This window comes from Tupaia chinensis, unplaced genomic scaffold (genome assembly GCF_000334495.1).
Source record: "Tupaia chinensis unplaced genomic scaffold, TupChi_1.0 Scaffold000054_1, whole genome shotgun sequence".
Lineage (NCBI taxonomy): Eukaryota > Metazoa > Chordata > Mammalia > Scandentia > Tupaiidae > Tupaia > Tupaia belangeri.
This window is the reverse complement of record NW_006159512.1, coordinates 3,585,170-3,607,894: the sequence shown is the minus strand read 5'-3', so window position 1 is coordinate 3,607,894 and position 22,725 is coordinate 3,585,170. Positions and strand designations below refer to the sequence as shown.

At 38.4% G+C, this 22,725-nt stretch overlaps 1 pseudogene; it reads right to left on the bottom strand.

Moving 5' to 3' along the window:
- The window catches only part of LOC102483143 (proteasome subunit alpha type-3-like), a 14,351-nt pseudogene extending 7,247 nt beyond the window's left edge, over positions 1 to 7,104 (bottom strand).
- Positions 7,105 to 22,725: the final 15,621 nt, after the last annotated feature.

The window sequence follows — 22,725 nt, the reverse complement described above, 5'->3', positions numbered from 1 at the left end:
CACCAAACCCTAAGAGAAAAAACATAAAAAAAAAAAAAAAAAAAAAAAAGAAAAAGAAAAAGAAAGAAAGAAAGGAAGAAAGAAAAAGAAAAACAACAGAAGACAATTGAGATCAATCTTAAACTCCCATGTCTGCAAATAGAGGAATCCAAAAAAATTAGATAATCATACAAGGGATTTTAAAATGTTCAGGAAATATGCATATTATGAAAAAACTATGCATGGATTTTATTGCACCAAAATAAAGCCATACTGTAATTCTACCTGTTTGCCAATTTTTTAAGTCCTTGTCATGTACTGACCTGCCATTTTTTTAATGCAATTTTTTCAATACAAACATAAGTTTCTTCTACAAATTTTCCAAAGTAGATGGTATTTTCTTCTCTACAGCTAAAGAAGCAGAAACTGGTGAAGGGGCTTGTCTAAAGCCAAGGGCTAGAAAGTTGTAATAGTGGGGTTTGAACCAAGGCCCATCAGTCTTCCAATACTACATTTTTTCTTTGTTCATGGAAAACTCTGGGCAGAGGGCTTTTCCTTCACTAAAAGTAGTGGGATCTGGCAGTGTCTGCTAGACATGAGAATATGGCTATTCTCTCTATCTAGACATAAAAACTCACAACACACACAAGAAGTGCCCCTTCTCCTGCAATGGGCCCCAGTTTTACAATGATCCTACTTGCTATATCCCCCAAAGGCATCTACTAATTGCATAGTTGAGTAGATCCCATCTCATTCTCTTGTCTACATTCCTAGAAGGAGACCCTTAGCAGTACTTCGGTTGTGAGAAGGCAGGAATATTTCTTTCTCTATATGCAGCAGAAAGAACACAAGCTCCTTACATGCAAGGGCCATTCTTACAGGTCTTGATGTCTGACCTTGAGTCTGCCCTCAGGTATCATACACAGCCTAGCTGTTCAACAAACATAAGATGAGCGGGTGCAAGAAGAGGGCAAAAAGCAAGTGAAAGGGGAGTAGGACTGGACTCTGGTCATTCAGCACTGATCCACCGAGTCTCTTACAGCTGGTCCCATCAGTTTTTGTTATGTTTTGTTTTTAAAGAATTATTTTATTCATCTATTTTAATTTGACCAGAGAGGGAAAGGGAGAGAGAGAGAGAGAGAGAGAGAGAAAGCAAGTCCCAAGGTCCAGGACTCAAACTGCGGTCGGCCATGTGGGAGTCCAGTGCCCTTAAACACCACACCACCTGCTGGCCTCAAGCCCCATCAGTTTTCAGGGCTATAGAGTCTCTATTTTCTATCAGATCTGTACTTATAAATCTGTAATCTCCTACCCCAACTATTGTATGATATTAGCTTAGATCTTTATAGAAATGTTTCATAAGGATTTGCCATCTGTTTTTTATTACTTATTTTGTGAGAGTTTTGCTGTGGGGTTCAGGCACTCTCCAGAGAGACAGACAGACAGAAAGCAAGAAATTAACAATCCCCTCCTCAAGAGGAGTGGCTACACCACAATCCCTTCTCGTCCATTCTCTTATTTTGGGCATGCACACATCTGGTGTGAGTTTCAAGCCACCAGGTTTGGACTCAAACCATAGTCAGCATGTGGGAGTCAGCACCTTAACCACTACACCATCTGCTGGTCCCACCATCTGTTTTTAAAAGATCATTAGAAAAGGGACTCATATATAGATAATTTGTTTCTTCTTAAATACTGTAGTTGAAGACAGCCTCATGTGTATTTCTCCCACTATTAAAACCACAATAAATTGTTTCATTAAGCTCACACGCTTTCTCATGCTAGATATATAACTCATTATGCTTCTTTTTGCTCTACCTTCTAGGACCTTCCAAGTTTACACTCTCTATTTTAATTTCATTGATTCATTTATTCATTCAACAAACATTTATGAAAAAAATGAGTAACTTGCTTATCTTGTTTATAGCTCAAAGGGCTTTTGGTTTCTTTTTTATCTTAATTACTTTTCTGTTACATTTTCATTGTAATGTATTTATATAATTGGGACAGCATAAATGTAAATAATAAACTAAAATAATTTCACTGTAAATAATAGCAACTGGGACAGACTGTACCATAGGTACTAAGCACACAAGACTTTGAATCTCATAGACTCTGGCTTCAAATCTTAGTTCTGCCCCCAATTGCAATATAAATGGACAAATTCTGCATTCTAAGCCTCAGTTTTCTACCTATAAAATGAGGCTAAAAATGTCCACACAAGATGCTTATGAAGATTAAAAAAGATCACATATATAAAGCCCCTAGCACTGCCTGACACAAAGCGTTTATTACTATTTGTATCAAAACAGGCAAACTTACACCAAATAATTCTGTCAATACCAGTCTCTAAAATGGGCTGAACTTGGTTTCCATAGAAAATAAACAGGCATTGGGAACCAGCAGTTAGTGTAATGGCTATGTCGCTGGACTCCCACGTAGTCGACCGCGGTTCACGTCCCGGACCCGGTGGCTTAAAACTCAGGCCGGGCGCGTGTGCGTGCGTGCCCAAGATCCCGAGAGGAGAATGGAGTAGAAGGGATTGCGGCGTGACCATCCCCCCTGGGGGGTGATTTCTCGCTTTCTGTCTCTATGTCTCTCTCTGTCTGTCTGGCGAGCGCATACGCCCTATAGCGAAAAAACCTCTCCAAAAAAAAAAAAAATTAAAAAAAGAAAATAAACAGGCATTTTTAAAACCTCAACCTTTAAATTAATTTTAATGTTTTTCCTCTGAGTCCTCTCTCAGATTCTCAGCCATATTTCATCACCCCTGGTTGTTGAGCCTTCTTGTCTAATTATAAACTAAATTCTGGCTCGTTAACAGGGAAGATTTTCTCAGGCTCTGTTCTATAAACAATACCAGAGAAAGAACAGATGCTTTGAAAACAGGGAGGGCTCTCCCAGTCTGCAGATTTTTTCCCTGTGTTTGTTTGTTTGTTTGTTTGTTTATCTTAAGGATCCCACACATGACTGGCTTTAAATGTGGTGTGTTTGCTATCAGTAAATGCAGCACTTCAAGCCTTTCTCCTGTATAACATGCACACGTATTCTTGTAATTGCTCATTTCTATGTCTGCCTCATCCATACTAAACTCCATGGGGGCTCACAGCAAATTTATTGGTCATTTATGCCCTGTTCCTAGCCTAGTGCAGACAGAAATAAGTACATGTATTGAATCACTGAGTGAACCAATCAATGAACGAAAAGCTACAATGAGGACAAAAACCACATCCGACACATGGTATTATCTTCTGTGGTACTTAACCACAGTGAACGAGTGAGCAAATAAATAACTGTCATTTAGCTGGCATACAAAGAACTTGTAAAATAAAATTTCAATATAATTTTGACCTTAAGTCAAAACGATTCGTTCTTAAAATCTGAATCAGTTTGTATAGACCATCCAAAGCCATGCCCAGCATTGAAGAGACGACTGTTCTCAGCCATTTTCACCAGAACTATCAAAAAATATTAACAGAAAATTAAATACAGCATTCTGGAGTGGAGACTTGGTGTTGTACTTTCTCTTTGGGGATTGGGAAATCTTAGGCAGAGAGAGATGGATGGACTTCTCCAAGATCAGACTGAGTTTAGCAAGACCCACAGCTGGAACCTGGATTGTGTTCTTCCGGGGACTTGGGCATAGCTAGAGGGGTGGTGAAAGGAGTCAGTGGAAGTTCATTCACTATGAAAATTAGAAGTCTCTGGGGAAATAACTTTTCCAAAATTAGACTTCAAGGCAACACATCAGCGTGAGGCTGAGGAGTGGTTCCGAGAGCTTCCGTCTGGAAACTGTTCACTTTCTCAGGTGCTCTCCCTGTCATGCACAATCACGGCTCTCACTTGACACTCAGCCCCGTGTCTGGATTTCCACACACTGCCATATGTGACACCCAACCTCTCAGAGCCTTTCTCCCTATGGCAGACTTTTAGAAAAAGTCTGGGAAGTCCAGACTTCTGCCAAGTAATTTGGCACCTCTCCTTCTCTTCTTTGTCGGGAAAATAAATCCAGAAGTCTTCATTTACTCACACAGAGAAACACCCAGACTCCTGTACAGCCTTCTCTTTCCAGGGTTTGCCCAGCAGCTTATATTTTTCTCACCTAAACGACTCACAAAGATATTTCCTCAGACACTTTCTTCCTTAAGAAGAATCTCAAATTTAGTGTTGTTTTTTTTTTTAATTTTAATATTCTTTGCCATAGGACACGTGTACTTGTAGAGAAAGAAATACAGAAATGGGAAGAAGGAAAGTGAGAAACCACCTCTCAGGGGGAATGGCCCTCTCCTCCATCCTCCTCTTGAGATTTTGGGCACACGCAAATATGCACCAAGCATGATTTTCAAGCCATAGGGTCCGAGACTCAAACTACAGTTGACCACGTGAGAGTCCAGCGCCTTCACCACCACACCAAATGCTGGCACCTCAAACTTACTTTTTAAACAAGTTAAAATTTATTTTCACCACCTGAGCAGATATTTTTCATTGTTTCCCAGGACCCATTCCCCCTTTATTCACTTCTAACTATTGAATGCAGCTGGATAGTTGAACACTCAGAATAAAAACTATCTTTCTCAGCCTCCCTGGCAGCTAGGTGTCACCGTGGAATTGAGCAGAACTGATGTGAGCCGCTTGCTAGTTTCCTCTTTCTTCTTACCTCCTTCCTATTGCGTGAAATGTAAGCTTGATGGTGAAAGCCAGAGCAGCCTCCTTGCGCCATGAAAGAACATTTTGTTTTGAGAGTGACAGAGCAATAAGACAGAAGAAGCCTGGGTCCCTGTTACTGTGAAGTTGCCGGTTCAGTCCTGGATCACATATACTCAGAGTATAACTGACTTTTCCCTAATTTGTTTGGTTTTTGTTTTAATTCCTTTCTTGTACGAGCAAGAGAGACAGAAAGACAGATGAGAGGCAGGCACCCTCAGCCAGGTCCTCACGTCATGACCCAAACCCCCATCCTAGGATCCGCCATCGCTACGTCACAGGCATGTCTACACTTGGCGTATTCAGGTAGGTTTCACGGTGTAAAACCAGATCCTTCCCATTGGGGTCAGCCTCGTAGAATGTTGCAAACCACCGTCTGAGTCTCACTTTCCCCTTGTTTTAGCTACTTTAATTTTGGTTCTTGGTGACAGCTACTAACACTGTCTCCTAACTAATATACCTCTTTCCACAGATACTGGCAAATATCGACAGAAATCTGACAAGCATTCTAATCAGATTATCCATTAGAGAGAGAGTTCTGCTCATTTCTCTTTTTTTATTTTCCCCTTTCATGTAGACTCTTACCATATCATCAGCCCTCCATTTTTTTTTTTTGGTCAGAAATAAATTATTTTCATATGATAGACACAAAAGTATCTTTCCCAACTAATTCCAATTAACCTTGCAAGCTTCTAAATTTAACTTTAAGTTCAATTTCAAATGCCTGCTTAAATTTTATTAAGGCTATAATTCTTATTTTTCTCAGATTGTAATGGTTTTAAGTGTGAAATCATCAAATGTTCAGGAAAACAAAGAATATTTTTTAAATCCTAAGAAATCAATAACTGAGCAAACTCAAACTTAAGGCTTTGTCAAATTTGGTACAATCCTTTACTTCAAAGAAATAAAACCTTACATGTACTTGGAATCCCTGTTCCATTCCCTTCCTGACCATATTCTCTAACCCTTCTTTCCTAAAGATAATCACTGTCACTAGATTTGTGGGTTATTCCGACACACAGTTTTACACTTTTCTATATTCCTAACCACGAATCATTTATATATCATTCTCTTTTGTGGTTTTTCAAAACATTTATTTATTTAAGATAAATAAACTGTATGGATGTCATTCTGCAACACACCTTTACATTCAACATTAGGTTGTAGTTCATTCGTTTTAATTCTATTTTATAATTCTTCCACGGTGCAGTCATTCTCTTATTGAAGAATATTGTTTTCATCATTTCAATCAAGGCTGCATTGAAATCTTACATCTAACTCTAGGTGCACAGGTTCAAATGTTGTCTAGGATGTGTGCCTAGAAATGAATTTGCAGCATTACAAAGTACCCATATTTTAAACTTGAATAGACTTTACTCAGTTGCTCTCTAGACTGGCTCTGCTAGTTTATACTCTCATTTCTCTATCTCTTCACTAGCTCACGATATTGTCAGGTTTTCACTTTTTGCCAGTATGATGGATAAGTGATGATACCTCATCATCATTTTAATTTGATTGCTGGTTAGTTTGTTTGCCATTCAGTTTTCCTACTATGCTTGGTCTCTTTATATTCTCTATTTTACTATTGGGTTGTTTGGCTATTTTGTTCATTTGTAACTATCCTTTACAATTTAGGGATCATAAACCTTTTTAGTTACATTCATTGCAAATATTTTCTCACAGTCTATGTGCTGTCTTTTAACTTTACTACATAGAATTTAAACTGTACAATGTCTATTCTTTCTATGAATTGTGCATTTGTCTTCTGACTAAGGCTTACTCCCTATATTAAATCATGAAAATATCTCCCTATATTTTAATCCAGTGATTTTAAAGTTTTGTTTTTTCAAATGCAGATTGTATTGGGGAAATAAATATAAATTTAAAAATTTTAACCCTAAGAATACCAAGTCATGGCTTCTACAGCATGTGAGAGATTGGTGGAACAAAAATCATACACCGTACACACAAAAAAAAGTATTCAAATTTTAAAAAAAGAGATTCAAATTGTCCCCCCAAAATAATAAATACCTGAAAAAATTCTATCATATGTGTTTTTATTTTGTGTCAAATTTTAAGTGCTTCTAGGATCTTTTTTTTTTAATTAATCATGCAACGTATGGGTCTTCATCTAGATACTGAACCCAGTTTATGAACCACCCCAGGTCTGCTCCTCCTTCACATACTCCAGCATTGGCCACTTGCCTTCTTCCATGTGGAGCAATCCCAGAGATGGCTCACTTCCCAGCTGCTGCCACCATCCCCTGACATCCTAACACCTCTGATTTTCTCATGCTCCTCAGGGCTGAGGACTGGGCTTAGGCATGGAGCTGCCAGCAGCCGTGTCTGGTTTTCCCAACCAGTGGTCGCCCAAAGGGGCTGTTGATATAACAAGTCTTCAAGAAGCTCATGAAAATGCATATTACAAATAAAACTATGCATACAATTTAAAAATTTTTTGCACCAAAATAACTTGTACTTTGCATCTTTCCGCAAATGCTTTCAAGTCCCCTCATATACCCAGCAAATAAGGGAGCCTCGATGCCCTGAAGGACAGACTTGCACCAATGAGGCACAAGATGGACACGAGCTTGTAGATGCATTTCTAATCTTTGGTTTTCTTCCACAGCAGACTGTTCTGAGGGTCAGTAACTCCACATGACATTGCAGGAGATGTTCCACATTGGTTAGCAATGCTTTCAGTAGCTGATGTGCCTAAGTTTGGCAACATACCAACTTGTATTGCTCTCTCCCCTTTCCTACTCCCTTTGCCCTCTCTCTTTCTTCTGTAGAAGTGCATCTCTCTCTCTAGCATGCAATGACATATGTTAGTTTGACTTCACACTCTCTTCCTAGGGATCTCAAACTGAGGGAAAGTGCTTACACTTTTTTAATATTATTTATCAATAACTAAAATTCAAAAATTTTATTAAAACTGGTAAACAGTTCTATTAAAGATGTAAAACTGGGGCCAGCAGATGGTGTAGCAGTTATGTTGCTAGACTCCCAAATGGCCAACTGTAGTTTGAGTCCCAGTCCTGGTGCCTTGAAACTCATGCCAGGTGCATGAGCATGTGTGCCCAAGATTCCAGGAAGAGAATAGAGAACATGGCCATCCTCCCTGGGGGGGGATGATTTCTCACTTTCCATCTCTCTGTCTCTGTCTCTCTCTGGCAAGCACATGCACCTAAGGCAAAACCTCTACTAAATAAATAAATAGATAGATAAAAGTATAATCAGTAAATTTTACAAATATTATATAAATGATTGGTTCATTGGAATGTCAAATTGGTGAACTAATTTTTGGTGAATTGACTTGCTGTCATAAAGAGAAGATAAAGAAATGTAAAAATATTTGAATTATGTTTAGAAAACACCTTGGATAGGAATAGTTAATGACTAAATGTGAAAGTTAAGGGAAAGATGATGCTACGAATTACACCCAGATTTCTGTTTTGGACAAGTGAATAAATGGCAATGCCATTTACTTCATTAAAGCAGAAGAAGGAGGTTTGTGTGTGTGGTAGGTTAGGACCCCAGGATTCAGTCGGAGAATTGTCGGAGAAGATGAAAAGTCATGGAATCTAAGAGGTCTGAAATATTTTGTAGGCATTTATATAAGTAGATTTAAAGTTAATGAAATAGATCTGAGACATTGATTTCTAAGTGCTATAATTAACAGTCCTGGCTGACCATTCAATGACCATTTCTCCCACATCCTTTACTGACAGAATCCCAATTTAGTTCAGGCAGTGATTAACTCAGCTCATGTGATTAATAAAAATTGGTTAAGCCAACCACAATAACTTCATTTCTCTTTGTCACTGATGGGTTGAGGCTGCATATATGATACATTCCCAAAGCAAAGAGGTCTACTGGAGAACTTCTAAGACTTTCCTCTCTAATAAAACAGAGAGCAGCGTGAGAAGATAGCTTCCTTCTACCTTCAAAACCCACTTTCTCCTCTCTAAATCTGCTGTATGAGGCCAGCCGTGAAGGTGCAGTGGTAAAGCAAAGCTGAGATCATATGGGAAGGACCCAGATTCTCATCTGGAGATCTATCTGTACATGCTGAACGTGCTTGTAGTGTGCCTGTAATCCTGGCTATCTGAGGCTGGCAGGCAATCACAGTGCAAAGGCACTGTTGGGGGTGTCGTGTCCCCTTCTCTCCTCTCTCAAATGGAAGAAATAAATAATAATAAATAAACTAAATTAAATTAAAATAATAAAGTTTTTAAAATATGTTATTTGAGAACCCAAGGCTTGAAGCTTCAGTTGCCATCTTTAAATGAGACATCTCTGTGAATAGCAGAACTGAGAGGTGGAAAGAGCCTAAGAGCCTGGGTACTTGACAATATATGTGAGATCCCGAGCCAATGGGATACCTCAACATCATCATTGATGAGCCATTATTGGGGATGCCGACCTTTGCAGCCAAAGATCCCCTAAATAACACAAGATGGCTTCTGCACATCCTTGGTAATTGGAGCCATAGGAGTAGGTCAGTCTGGCAGAGAAGGCCTTAGACAAGGAAAATTAGGCCAATGTTAAAAGAATAGATAAAGAAGGGAATCTACCAAGGGTTATTAAAAGGACTATCCCAGGGCCAGTAGATGGTATAGGAGTGAAGTCATCTGGACCCCACATAGCCAACCTCACTATTTGAGTCCTGGATTGGCAGCTTAAAAAATAAAAACAAAAACATTCCCTGCACGCACACATGTGTGCCCAGAATCCTGAGAGGAGAATGGAGGAGGTGGGATTGTGGCATGGTCATCCTCCTTTGGAGGTTGATTTCTTTCTCTCTCTCTCTCTCTCTCTCTCTCTCTCTCTCTCTCTCTCTCCAGCCCTCTAACAAACTAGTAAAAGAAAATAAAGAAATAGAGAGGTAAGGCATTTGCGGGATACGAATATGTTTTATTATTTGTTGATGATGAGGACATGTGTATATGTTCTCAACTGGACTGGATTGAGGTGTGTGTCATGCTGCATAAAGTCTCTTTACAATCTAAATTATGTATAGTGATTAAATGTATTATCATTTAAATTAATAAATAAATAAAATTATTTTAAAAAAAGAAAAGAAAGGACTAACCAGAGGCATTAACAATACCATATCATTTGAAGTTAACAGTATTCCTAATGTAGCAGGAACACAAAGACGAAAATTTTCAAGAATGTAACTCTGAAGATAAGGTGTAAGATACTATAATGGCAGAATCATATTATGCACGTGTCCAGACTCATAGAATATACTCCAGCAAGAGTGAACCTGAAAGTAGACTATGGACTTTGGGTGATGATGATGTGTCAATGTGGATGTATTGACTGTAACAAATGGACCACTCTAATGAGAGATGTTAATAATGGAAGAAGCTATGCATGTTGGGGTAGGGGGTACATGGGAAACTAAAACTGGTATAAAAAACAAAGACTTTTAAAAAGACTATAACTCAAAATTATCAATTTAGCACTTTGAAATTATACAGTTATACATCTGTGCAAATATTTGGCCAAAGATTTAAAAATAATAACAATTAAAAAACAGGAGTCATAGCTTTAAGTAAACAGAGATATTAAAACTCCTGGGATCTTCTTTTTTTTTTAAATCAAGAATTAATTTGGAGCCATCCATTGTTAGATAAAGTGAATATCTTCAGATTTCATGTTTAAGAGTTTCCTATGGGTTTGGGTCATGAAATTCACTTGGCCCTGGAAAAATAATTGCTTGTCAGCTTGAAGCTAAACCGATGAATAATTCTGACACCACCACACACCAAATTAGTGAACTGGCCAACTTCAAAATTCTCTGCTAGCTACTGTTTTTGCCAAGTGTTTAATTGTGAATGGATGAGATATGTTATCCCTCTCCCTTCACATAGAGTAAATATTTGTAGACTTACTGACATTACACTATTCAAATAATGCACTTATTCTTTCGTTATACTATTGGTGGGTTAAGGGCATAATACTCTGCTGGATCACAGCGTAAAAGATGAGGTCAGCGGATACTTTATGTGAGATAAAAGTGCAATTCTAGAAATGTTCAAGGTAAACTAATTTAGCAGAAGGAAGAGAAAGGAGCATGGGAAAGTGATCCGAAGTCAGAGTTGGTATTGAATTTTGGCCCCACCACTTAGAAACTGTGAGAAATTAGTCAAGTTTCTTATACTTACTGGGTTTCAGTTTTCCATCTTCCAGATAAGGATAAAAATATCAATTTCATAGGGTTGTTCTAAGAACTTAGTCATGTCTGCAAAAAGCTAGCATAGTGCCTGGCTCATGGTACATTGCTAATACATAACTAAAAGTTCGAAATCAACATACTTATAGGTCATTTTCAATATTGCAAAATGTTATTGATGTTAAATGTCTATTAACTTTGTTGGAAAAGCATTATTCCCAATCATTTACACACATTTCTTAGTATATACTGCTTTTTTCTTCAAGCAAAAGTTTCCATTTTTATGTTAGAGTTTTATTTAAGATTTTTTTCATCCATTCATAAATAGAATGGGCATAAATTTTTCCTTTGTGTTTGTACTCTCTGTGCTAATTGTTAAGTTATTGTCTCTCAGCTCCAAGCCCACCCTCCTGTTCATTAATGTGTGATGCTAGAGCTGGAACTCAGCAAACCACATTTCTGCTTTGCCAGCTGGCTTCTAATTCATTCTGACTAACAAAGGAGACTGCAAGGCTAAAAGAGGAAGAAAGGATTTGCTTCTTCCTGACAGCTTGTTATGATCCTTCTGCCTGCTTCCTTTCCCTATACAATAGCCCAGCAATGTTCCTGCTCCCACACAGCAGCATTTTCCATAGCAACAATTGAATCCAGTTTGTGTTTTTTCAACACTTGCAGAGCCAACTTCATCAACCCTCTTCCCCTCAGAGACACCACTACAGGCAACACAGTCATACTCCCGAGAGATCTGAATTTGAATTCATGGGTCCCATCTTCCACTTATATGTATTAATAAATCCAACTTCTTCTTTTTATTCTTTTACACCCTGTGGTGGAAGCTGCTTTCTGCAGCTGCTCTAGTTGTGATAACTTACAAGATCTCCTTTTATCCTTACAGTTGGGTAACAACTTTACATCTAGTGATCATTCTTTCCACTATTTTATCTTTTTTTTTTTTAACAACTGACAAGCTTTCTGTCTCCTGACTCAACTATCTTTGTTATACTATCTTCCTCTGGCTCTGATAGCAAGATCTAATAGCCTCTTGGAATGAGTTTGAATAGTTCCCATATTTTTGTCATCTGTTCCTTGAATTTCAATAAAACTTCTATAGATACTTTTGGGTCTAGTGCCTTTTAAATAGGTATCATTTGGGAAAAAAAAATTATTTATTCTGTAAAAACAGGTCTATTCACTTTTTCTCTATCTTCTTGAGTCAATTTTGGTAATCTACTTTTTACAAAGAAAATTAGCTATTTCAACTTTATTTTCAAATTTGTTATTAGACTATTCAAAAATCTTTGAAAATTTTACTACCACACTGTTTTAGTCTGCTATGTTGATAACAGAAATTCCTGAGTCCGAGTGACTTATAAGGATTAGAGGTTTATTCAGCTTATGGTTTAAGAGTTCTAAAAGCAAGAGACTGCCTCTGGTGAGGGTCTTCTTGTTGATGGGAACTCTCTGCAGAGTCCTAATGGAGTGCAAGGCATCACATAGTAAAAGAGCAGAAGCTTATGTTCGTCTGTATCAGCTCTGGTCTCTTCCTCTTCTTATAAAGCCACCAGTATTCAATCATGGCAGCCTCACAATGATGATTTTATCTAATCCTAACCACCTCCCAAAGGCCCCACCTCTTAACACTGTGTTTAGATTGTTTCCATCCTCTTAATACTGTTACAATGGCAGTTAAGTTTTCAACACATAAACTTTGGAAGTACACATTCAAACCATAGCACACTCATATTTTAATTTGCCTGCTTATAAAATTCTAGGTTCCAAATTACATTCTTTTAGGCATTTGGTCTTTTGAATTCTTTCAGGCATTTGAATTTTTACAGAGAAAAATATGTCGTGTCGTGACTTTTCCAGTGATCTCATACCAATGAAAGGATGTTGCTACTCAGCTTCTCATTCTTTTGTATTAACAAACAAAAAAAAAAACTCCCCCTTTTCTTTTACTTTTTCTCTTCTTTAGTCTTAGAATTAAAAATTTTCCAGAAATGATTTATTACCTGTTGATGATAACATGTATAGTATTCTCAACTGGACTGGTCTGACAAGTATTTTATGTTGAATAAATTCTTTTTACAAGCAAAATGATATATAGAGATTGAATGTTTAAAAAATAATGAGAATAATAATACTCTGGAAAAAAATGATGAAAAGTTATTTGATGATGATGATGTGTATAGTAATGTCTTTGTCTTGACTGGTATGCAAGGTGTTCCTTCTAGAAAAAGAAATGTAATAAACTGTAAAGATATATGGAGTTCAATGTAATATCAACAAGATTATGATAATTAAATTTTAAAAATTAAGAATTTTCAACAGGTGGGCTGTTTTTTGTTTTGCTTTTGTTTTTGTTTTTTGGGGTTTTTTTAATGCATTCTGTTTGAAATTCTCTGGGCCTTTTCAATTTAAGAACATGTGTCTATGTGTCTATTCAGCTTTAAAATCTTCACTACCTCTTTGCTAATCTTTCATTATTTCTCCTCTTTGTCTGGAAATCTTAGATGAATGTTGAGCCAACTTCCCCTTCTAACTGTGAGTAACAGGAATTGCCTTTATATTCTTACCTTAAACAACTGGGAAACTGAACAAAAGATGGCTTTTAAACATTGGATAATAGAATTTAAGACTACTATCCCTGAGAAAAGTGAGACAAGTGATATGAGTCTTAAAATTGTTCCAGTTTAGACATACAACAAAGTATTATGCTGGTGTAAAAAAGAATGAAAAAGATTTCTATGAATTGATCAGGAGTGATCTCCAGGATATAGAAGTTGCCAACTTAAAAAGGCAATATGCAAAAGAGTCTATATAATATGCTATCCTTTAAGGAAGAATGAAAGTTACATATAAAAATTTTTTTTAAAAAACTGAACCAGCCAAAGGGTTGGTGGTTAAAGTAGCTAGACCCCACATGGCCAACCACATGGTTCAGACATGTGTGTGTGTACATACCCAACAATTCTGAAAAGAGAGAAAAATGGTAGAGAAGCGATTATGGCATGACCATTCCCCATAGGGAATGTTTTCTCACTTTCTCTCTTTCTCGTTCTAGTAAGCACACACCCTCAAGCAAAGTTTTTAGAAAAAAAAAATGAATGTATTTCTGTTCATCTGTGCAAAAGAAATGTAAGAAGAAAAAATCTAGAAATTAATAAGCTTGTTATCTCCCAGGGTGAGCAGGAAGCGTGTGGAAAGAATGGGGAAAGGAGAATGCAGTGGGAGGGTTGAGGGGGATACCTTTAGCATAGCCCTGACTGTTAAAGAGTCGATGTAATGTTTCCATGTGGAAATTTAAGGAAAGAAAGGACATTAACTAAGATAAGTGTATGCAGAAAGGAAGGGGACCCAAAATGGAATACAAATAGTAACAAATGAACCACACTCACTCTACCACTACAAAACCAGAACTAAGACCAAGCAATGGATCAGCGACTATACAAGCCTAGAACTACCTCACAGCCAGAGATCTGACTTTGTCTTCATACTTTTCTGTGTCTGCACATCTAGATTGCCCAACTATTTTGCTGAGTTTTTGTATCACTATCCTAAGTGGTATCCTCACTTAGCAGTTGAAGCTCTAAATTCAGGAAAATGCTCATTATTTATAGGTTTGGCTCTTATGTTCAGAAATGTCTAATATTAGGCCTATGACAATGCCCTGCCAAAGAGAGAGCAAAGAGTAAAAGAGATTGGCATGAGGATGGTAGAAAAGGACGCTTTTTTCTTATGAAATAAAGGGCACTGAATAGTATGAGATTTCATAATCAGTTTATGCGTGACTTTCAAATGTTCTTCATGTTCATTAGCACAGATTAATGATAGTTAGCCATTTTAATCTAATCAAATTGGAAGAGAGGCAGGCACAGGTTTTAAAAGCCTGGTGAGAAGCTAAAAAAGTGAGTGCTTAAATGTTCACTGTTGGTGACCTTAAACTCTTAGCTTATCACTGCCATGTGTTAGGTATAATGCTGAAAAATGGTCAATAATCAAGAAGTCATTTTTTTCTCTTTTACAAATGTTAAACTGGTTATTTCACATTTAGCAATTTCTCGTGAGGAAATCATCAGAGACACGCATAAATATTTATGTACAAAATTGTGACATTATTTTTGATGGCTCAAAAATGGAAAGTACCCAGGTGTCCAGCAATAGAGAAATTACTAAAGGCATTACACAGCAATATCTGTGACATATATCTACTAAAAGTTATTTTTTCCGAGACTTTTAATGACATAGGGAAATACTCAGAATCTTACAAAATAATACTACAGGAAAGGTTTCTGTATTATATTGCCCACTAACAGAAAAATGTTGGGTATCAATAACTCAGGCCTATTTTTATTATGTTAAGTATTTTTTTCAAAGTAGGAAAAAGAAATGTGTATCTGTATATTTTATGTGTGTATACATATGTGTGTGTGTTTGTGTGTGTGTGTGTGTATAAAATCTTAAAACAACAAAGAAGAAAAAAAAAAAAAAAGAAAGACCAGATAGAAATATACCAAAATGTTAACAGTTTAACAAAATTTTTTTAGGTTATAGAAATAGGGGGTAATTATTGTTTTCTTACTTATATTTTAGACCTTTCCCATATGTTCTGCACTGAACACAAATTACTTTTATTAATTCTATTCTTCCTGTTGCTCAGGCCAAAAGTCTTGGAGTCATCTTTGACCTTCTTTCTTTCTCTAGAACCCCACATTCAATCATCAGCAAACCTATCAATTTGACTTTGAGAAAAATTCTGAATCACACACCGCATGCATGCTTTGAAAAACCATATTGTATGCCATGAAGACACATGATAATTAAATGTAAAGAACAAAACATTTTTTAAATTCTGACTCTATCCACCCACTTCTCTGTTCATAATGGGCCAAACCAATCATTGGTCACCTGGACTTCTCCACAGCCTTATTACCATTACCCTGCGCACCCGCCAGTTTCTAGAAGGACCAGGAAGAGAGGAAATGATAAGGAGTAAAAGAGAGACCCATTTAAAGATTAAAAAGTCAAAGTCCAAATGGAGGAATATCTCTAATGGAAGAATTAAGGGAAATGGTTACATTTTAAGGAATACTAAGTACGATACTGCATAGAAAGTTTTCCTGATCTACCTTTAAATTACATACCCCATCTCCCATTATCCACATAAAACACACAGTAAAAATATCGTGCCCATGATAACCTGGAGTTGGAGGTGCTTTGGGGTTACTTGTGGTAAATCCATTCAGAGAGAGCACAGAGAAAGTGCAGACAAAAATGACCCAAAAAAGAGCAGGAACAAAACTGGAGTAAGAAGTGGTCAACAGAAGTCCTCAGGAAGCTTAGGATGGGACATTGGGTCTCCTGCAGTACATGTGATGGAGGCTAGAACTGAGTTATTATGATCTGAAAAGAAAGGAGATCTCAAAATCCTGGGGACTTAAGGACATTTATTGTGCTTTTATTTTACAAAAATATGATGTCAGGAAAAGGATGGGGTTGAATTGATGCCACTTCCATATTTTTTTCTTTTTTTGAGAGAGATTTTTATTATACGACACATGTGTTTGCCAGAGAAACCAGAGAGTCAGAAAGCAAAAAACTACCCTCCCAGGGAGGATGGTCACACCACAATTCCTTCTCCTCCATTGTCCTCTAGGGATTTGGGGAACACATGCACATGTGCCCAGTGTGAGTTTCAAGCCAACGGGTCCAGGACTCAAACCGTGGTTGGCCATGTGGGAGTCCAGCGTCTTAACCGCTACACCACCTGCTAGCCCCTCCATATTGCTTTCTAATTGGCCTCATGTGAATATATCAGAAGCAAAAGCAATGTCTCATTTATCTTATCCCCTATATGTACCATAGACTTGTCACAAAACATGTGTCAGAAAACATGAAAGGAATGAAAGTTAACAAAGAAGAAGAGGGGATGGAAGAAAGGAAGAAAAGAAGGGAGGTTGGGAGGGAAAAGGGAAGGCGGATGGGAAGGAGGGAGAGACGGTGAATTTACAGATACTTACAAGAATGACTGGTGCTTCTGAACATTTGCTATAGCAGGTGCTATTTTAAGTGCTTTCATGTATTAATTCACTGACTCAAGGTTAGGATTTAGTTCCCCTGAATCCTTTGTGTTCCTTGTAAATTTTCATTGTCTCTCTCACCAATGATCAGATTCAGGGTGCACAGAAACTCTCTAATGAGACTGATTTTTTAAAAAAGAAGTTCTTAATTTTAAAAAGGGTGCCCATCAAAGCTGTTCTTATATAAGTTATCCAGGTGCTGTTGGCTTATGAAAATGCATATGAGCACCAGCGGCTAGAAACTCTGAGGGGATGTCCTCATTATTCCATTATATGAACAACTAGAAGTGACAGGCTGAGTCAAAGCAAAGTAATTATCCTGTTAATTCAGGCCTCCCCCAAAGCTGCTTGTCTCAGCAGTTGCTTTAGTTCACTCATAATTAACCTAGTATATATTTATATATTTTTCCCAAAGGTCTTTGAGTACATTCTTTTTCAGTTAGTCTTTAATGACTATTTATTAAGAACCTACTATGTGCCAGGCCTCTTCCTAAGGGCAAAGATATGAAAAGTAATCCAAAAAAGTAACTCCTTTCATGGACTTCACAAACCTCACAATTGAAGCACCAGAATTATCATCCCTATTTTATAGAAAAAGAAACTGAGGCTCAGAGAAGTGAGGTGATTCTGATCATGGATCAGAGAGACAATTGCACTAGATTCTGATTCTTGCTACTTAAAATATAAAGCACTGTAATTTGTACGGACTGATTCTTTTGATGAAATAGTTTACAGTATTTTTGTTTCTCCTCAGACTGTAAAATACTATGCCAAGTGTCATCCATACATTGTGAAAGTTTGGGGTCCACCATTTCCTTGAACCTTTGTGGTAGAGAGGTTTAAGTCAGGGGAGAAAGATAGATCCCCACTAGGAAAACTATAGGTATACTCAATTCCTCTTTCTCCCAAGTCCTTCAGACAGTCTTATCCAGAACCCAATCACTTTCCTCTACCTCCATTGCTATCGCTCCAGTCGAAGCCACCAGATCTTTCATCTAGATCATTGGAGAACCAGCAGTTAGTGTAATGGCTATGTCACTGGACTCCCACGTATTCGACCGCGGTTCGCGTCCCGGACCCGGTGGCTTAAAAAACTCACGCCAGGCACATGTGCATGCGTGCCCAAGATCCCGAGAGGAGAATGGAGGAGAAGGGATTGCGGCGTGACCATCCCCCCGGGGGTGATTTCTCGCTTTCTGTCTCTCTATCTCTCTCTGTCTGGCGAGCGCACGCGCACTATAGCGAAAAAAACCTCTCTCATCTAGATCATTGAAGTGGATCATCTATATCATACTCCTGTATGGCCTCGCCCTTCACTGTCCTCAACACAACAGCCAGAGGATCTTTTTACCTGTTACCTGTTTATTCTGTTACTCTTCTGCTAGCACTACAGAAAGACTCCCTCATTTCCCTGAGAAGAGGAGCCAGTGTCTTCATAGTGGCCTACAAGGCCCCACACAATCTGGTCCCCATCTTGTCTGCTCTCATCTCCTCCCACTGTTCCCCTTTCACTTTCATTATTCTGGTCACAGTGTTCCTTAAACCCAGAGGCACAATTCCACCTCAAGACCTTTGTACTAGCTCTTCTGTGTGCCTCAAACACTTCATTCCACATATCTACATCTTTACCTCCTTCACATCTTTGCTACAGTAGAAGCTTCTCAGTGAAGCCTTGTCACTGGACTCCCACGTATTCGACCGCGGTTCGCGTCCCGGACCCGGTGGCTTAAAAAACTCACGCCAGGCACATGTGCATGCGTGCCCAAGATCCCGAGAGGAGAATGGAGGAGAAGGGATTGCGGCGTGACCATCCCCCCGGGGGTGATTTCTCGCTTTCTGTCTCTCTATCTCTCTCTGTCTGGCGAGCGCACGCGCACTATAGCGAAAAAAACCTCTCTCATCTAGATCATTGAAGTGGATCATCTATATCATACTCCTGTATGGCCTCGCCCTTCACTGTCCTCAACACAACAGCCAGAGGATCTTTTTACCTGTTACCTGTTTATTCTGTTACTCTTCTGCTAGCACTACAGAAAGACTCCCTCATTTCCCTGAGAAGAGGAGCCAGTGTCTTCATAGTGGCCTACAAGGCCCCACACAATCTGGTCCCCATCTTGTCTGCTCTCATCTCCTCCCACTGTTCCCCTTTCACTTTCATTATTCTGGTCACAGTGTTCCTTAAACCCAGAGGCACAATTCCACCTCAAGACCTTTGTACTAGCTCTTCTGTGTGCCTCAAACACTTCATTCCACATATCTACATCTTTACCTCCTTCACATCTTTGCTACAGTAGAAGCTTCTCAGTGAAGCCTTTTCTTACCACCCAACTTGAATTTCTCATACTCTTGAATACTTTCACTCTTCCTTATCTTGCTCTTTTTCCTCAGTACATTTGCCACTTTATTTTAAAAAAAAGAACTATATAAAATTCTCATATATTATGTTTACTGTCTTTATTCTTCCACAAAGGCAGGATTTTTTCTTTCTTTTATTCACTTGTGTACAGTAATACCCTACCTCCCCACCCCTATCCACAGCTTTGTTTTCCATGGTTTCATTGACCTCTGGTCAACCTCGGCCCAAAGATATTACATGGAAAGTTCCAGAAATAGACAACTCGTATGTTTTAAATTATGCACTGTTCTGAGTAGTATGATAAAATCTCACACTACCCTGCTCAATCCCACCTGGTTGTTGAATTACTGCTGTGTCCAGTGGATCCATTTTGTGTGTTGGTCACTTAGTAGCCATCTTAGTAATAAGATCAACTGCCATGGTATTGCAGTACTTGTGATCAAGTAACCCTTAAAGTTCAATATTATCCATAGTTCAGGAATCTACTGGAGTTTTGGAACATATCCCTCATGAATAAGGCAGAGACTATTATATTCCCAGAAGCTGGGATAATAGGTGGTATTACTGGTAGGCACCCAGTAGATATATGTTATTATCATTACTATTATTTTATCATCATGATAGTTTATTACTGTCAAGGGACAGGTGTTATGAGACCTTTAGAGACACTGTAGACCTTTAGAGACACCTTTAGAGGTGTTATGAGACCTTTGGAGACACCATACTTCAAAGAAATAGATCAAAGACTTTTATAGTCAAAGATAACTAGGTTTCAATTACAGCTTTGCCACTTACTTGGGGGCTCAGCAATTACTTAATCTCTGTCAATGTCAGGTCTTTTGAACATAAAATGGGAAAAATGATACCGATCTCATAAAGTTGCAGTACTCATGAGGTGATGTGATACATGGAAAGTGTCTGGTTCAGAGTACAGTCGACATGAACTGTCTCAGATTAGTAGTTTTGATTTAGTTTGACCAGATTCTTATTTAACAGTCTGGCTTTAAACATGTTCCTTTTCCTCTCTGGGCCTCAGTTCACACAGCTACACAATGAAAGGCTTCAATCCGCTGCTCCCTCTCAGTAGCAGCCTGTGTCCTTGACTGGCTTTCAGGGTTCCCAGGGGATTGACAAAAACCTTGGGCCTCACAAGACATTGCTTCACCCTTTCCAGTGGGTTAGCTAATCTGCAGCTGCTCGTTACTGAGCCCTTTAAAAGTCAACAGATAATAACAGGAGATAAATAAAACCTTTGTCACTTACTGCTGCCTCAGTTTTATACAAGTGCTGCCAAAATGAGTTGCAACAGGAACCTTTGAACAGACCAGTCAAATGCTATGTGCTGATAAACGTTTATTTAGCATGAGCTTTTTTCTTTTCCTGGAATTTCTCAGTAATTAACCAACTGCTCAAACCAAGACCCTCTTAGGAAGTTGTTTAGAGTAGTTGTTCCCAAACTTCTTACCACTAAGAAACCCCTTTCTTTTCCCCAACAACCTTATCTACATAAATCCCAGATTTCTAAAGTGTTTTTTTCCTACCAAATAAACTGCATAAATTAAGTGATCTTTTTTTAAACTTGATTTATATTTTCCATAAATAAGAGAAACAGAGAGAGAGATCATGCCCCCGCCCCCACCCCCAACAATTTTTTCACATGATCCACCCTCAGCCTCAGCCAGTCTTGGATCATGAGTGTGCAAGTCCCCTGAGTACTTGGGCAGGGTGTCTCTGTATACAATCGAGAACCTTCTCGCATGCATCAGCCTCACAGAGCATTATGTTTTACTGTTGTGTCATTATCCGATCGCCATGAAATAATAATTCTTGTATTTTTTTTAAACTGGTCAAACTAATGAGCATAATCAAAGACTTAGACTCATTAGAATTTCTGACCCACAAGAGTTAAACAGACTTCCATGGGCCATGACTGTATTTCCAACAACAACAACAAAAGAGAGAGAGAGAGAAAGTGAGAAAGAAGAAAAGAAAGGAAAAGAAAATGAAAGAAAAGGAAGAAATGGATGGGTTAGGTAGCTTGAGCAGCCTAATTTAAGGCTTATTCAGTTTAACCATTCATTGGATATACATATATTTAATGAACACTCATTGTCTACCAAGCACTATTCCAAGCGCTGGAGCTAGAGCAATGAACAAAACACGTAAAAATTCCTATACTCATGAAGTTTGCATTCCAATGGAGAATTCAGACAATAAGAAAGATAAATAAGATACATGGCTAAGGTAAGTTCAGAGAGGGAAAAAAAGCAAGAGAGATGGGATGCCCAAAGCACAGTAGAGGGCAGGGTGTTTTGGTCAATAATGAGGTCAGAAAATGACTGAGAAGGTAATATTTGAGGAAAAAACCTGTAGAAAGTGACAGAGCCATCCAAAGAGATCCCTTGGAGAATGGGAGTAAAAAGGAGGACAAGTCCCTTAGATGGGAGTGTGCTCAGGTGTTTGAGGATCAGCTAGAACCCTAGGGCAGCTGAGACCAGACAAGATAAGGAGGCTAGTCAGAAGAGCAAATTGAAGATGTTGGAATTTGTGGTCAGGTTAACCTTTACTCTAAGTGTAAACGTAATCATAGGAGGGTCTTGAGGAAAGGAATGGTATGATCTTCCATCTTAACAGTATTATTCTGATAAGTGTATGAGCCAATGAGATGTTGTTTCCAGTGGTATTCTTGAAATATTGAAGATGGCTTGTGAAGTAGTAGTAAAGGCCATCTCAGAGATGCATGAATTGCCCTGGCCAAGGTAGTACAAGTGGCAGGGCTCCACTGCATAGTTCTGGGTCCACATAGGAGGCCCAGGTTCAGTTCTTGGATCAGCCTAAACAGGCAGGGACAATGGTATGCTCCTGTAATCCTGGATAGCAGGCCAATTGCTGCCAGAGAATTGTGACATGGTGAGACCCTTTCAAAAACACCAGTCTCAATCCTCAATCTCTTTCTCGTCCTATCTCTCTTATTAAAAAAACAACAACAACAACAACAAAGGTGCAGGGTTTAAGCATTAGTCATAATACCCAAAATGTTTTAGGTCCTTGTGTTGCTAATAACAGAAATACCTGAGTCTGAGTAATTAATAAAGGATAAACGTTTATTTATTTAGTTCATGGTTTTGGAGTTTATCAAGGAGCTACATCTGATGAGGGCTTTCTTATTGGAGAGGTGGCACAGGGCTTCACATGAGCAGAGCAAAGCATGTGTCTGTGTCCATGTCTCCTTACAATTCCATAGATATCTAATCGTGGGAACCTCACCCCAATCCTAATCTCCGAAAAGCCCCACCTCTCAACACCATAATCTGCTTAAGTTTTCACCCTTTCAATCCCATCAAAATCAAGCCTTTACACATGGATTTTGGAGGAACACATTCAAACCATAGCACCATGCAGCAAGATATTATTCAGTCATA